This window comes from Falco biarmicus, chromosome 4 (assembly GCF_023638135.1).
Source record: "Falco biarmicus isolate bFalBia1 chromosome 4, bFalBia1.pri, whole genome shotgun sequence".
Classification (NCBI taxonomy): Eukaryota; Metazoa; Chordata; class Aves; order Falconiformes; family Falconidae; genus Falco; species Falco biarmicus.
The window spans coordinates 9,925,202-9,926,588 of NC_079291.1; positions in this window are offsets into that span (position 1 = coordinate 9,925,202).

Consider the following 1,387-nt stretch of genomic DNA (forward strand, 5'->3'; position numbering starts at 1 on the left):
GCAAGCTGGCTTTGAAGTAAGATTTCGTCTGCTTTACATCACCAGTACAGTTCGTATTATACTTACACGGGCCTGTGCTAAATTACTGGGAATGGGTATTGTCTTACTGTAACCTCACCGTATGTCTAGTACCACTCTGGTCTTCTTCCAGCTGTAAAAAATTGCCAGTGCATCACGGCTAATTTCAGCGTTTGCTTTCTTCAATATGGCTAGTCCACGAGAGGAAAACTGGTCAACTGTAAACCCACCAAACTGGCAGGGAGACTTAAAATTACCAGATTTTCAAAATATTTAAAATTAACCGAACAGTGGAAGTTTACATACGAGTTACTAAAACGTTTGTCCAGCTCTGCAACTAGATATTCATCAGTTGGCCATATGCTCACTTAAATGTGCACATCAACAGCCTCCACCTGCCCAAAAAAGCAGTCTTCCGTTTCTGTTAAATGGAATTAGTGCTTTCTTAAATTAGAAATTGTCAGATCAGTGGGGTGGGTGAAGTTCTAAAATGTTCCAAGTTTGTATTCGAATAAATTCTTCTTTTTGGTGTCATGTAACGTACTTGCATGAGGACCTCAGTCCTTACTTTATGCAGTTTTACAGTTCTGTGGCACAAATGCCCACGTGCACACGAAACACCAGAACCCCTTTACTACAGCTACTTCTGCATGTAATTTGCTGTCGCTGTGATGAAAAGATTTCACTTCTGAAAATGGAAAAGGCCCGGTAAGCCACTAGTGGCATGGATTTAAATGACTCTACCATCTTGAATCAAAATTTGATTCTATGCTTCACAAGCCAGCTAGCTCCCGAGTGGCTCCACATCTGGGGCCTTCCTTCTCAAATGTTACAGCTTGGCCACAGCAGTGAGCGACTGGATTGGAAATGCCGCCTACAGCAAGCTCTCCATCACCCTGCCCTGCCCTCTCCGGTAGCAGCAGTTCTTCTGAAGTCCCTCTCGGCAAACATCACCGCTCCCTCCTCCAGCGCAGAAAGCAGCACAGATGAGCCAAGAGTCAAAGGTGAAGCACAGACTTTTTCGGCACTGCACAGAGCAGCTTATTTTAAGTTGTCCGGTCACAGAGGACAGGACAGGCTGACCAGGAGCCTTCTGACAGAAGCAGTCAGACCACAGGAACACACCATAGCTTAAGGGAACCAAATCCTTCAGGTTTCAACATCCAAGAGATTACTTTTCCCAGAATACACCGAAGCAGTCTACAGAGGATGTCTGGTTTGTTGGTTTGGGGTTTTTTTCTTCCTGAATGGAAGAGGACGAAATTAAGTTTAATTGTTTGCATTTGGAATGACATTTATACACAACCAAGACATTAAAACTGACTCAAACATTTTGCGCCAGATACAGAAAGGAGATTTGTAAGGGAAA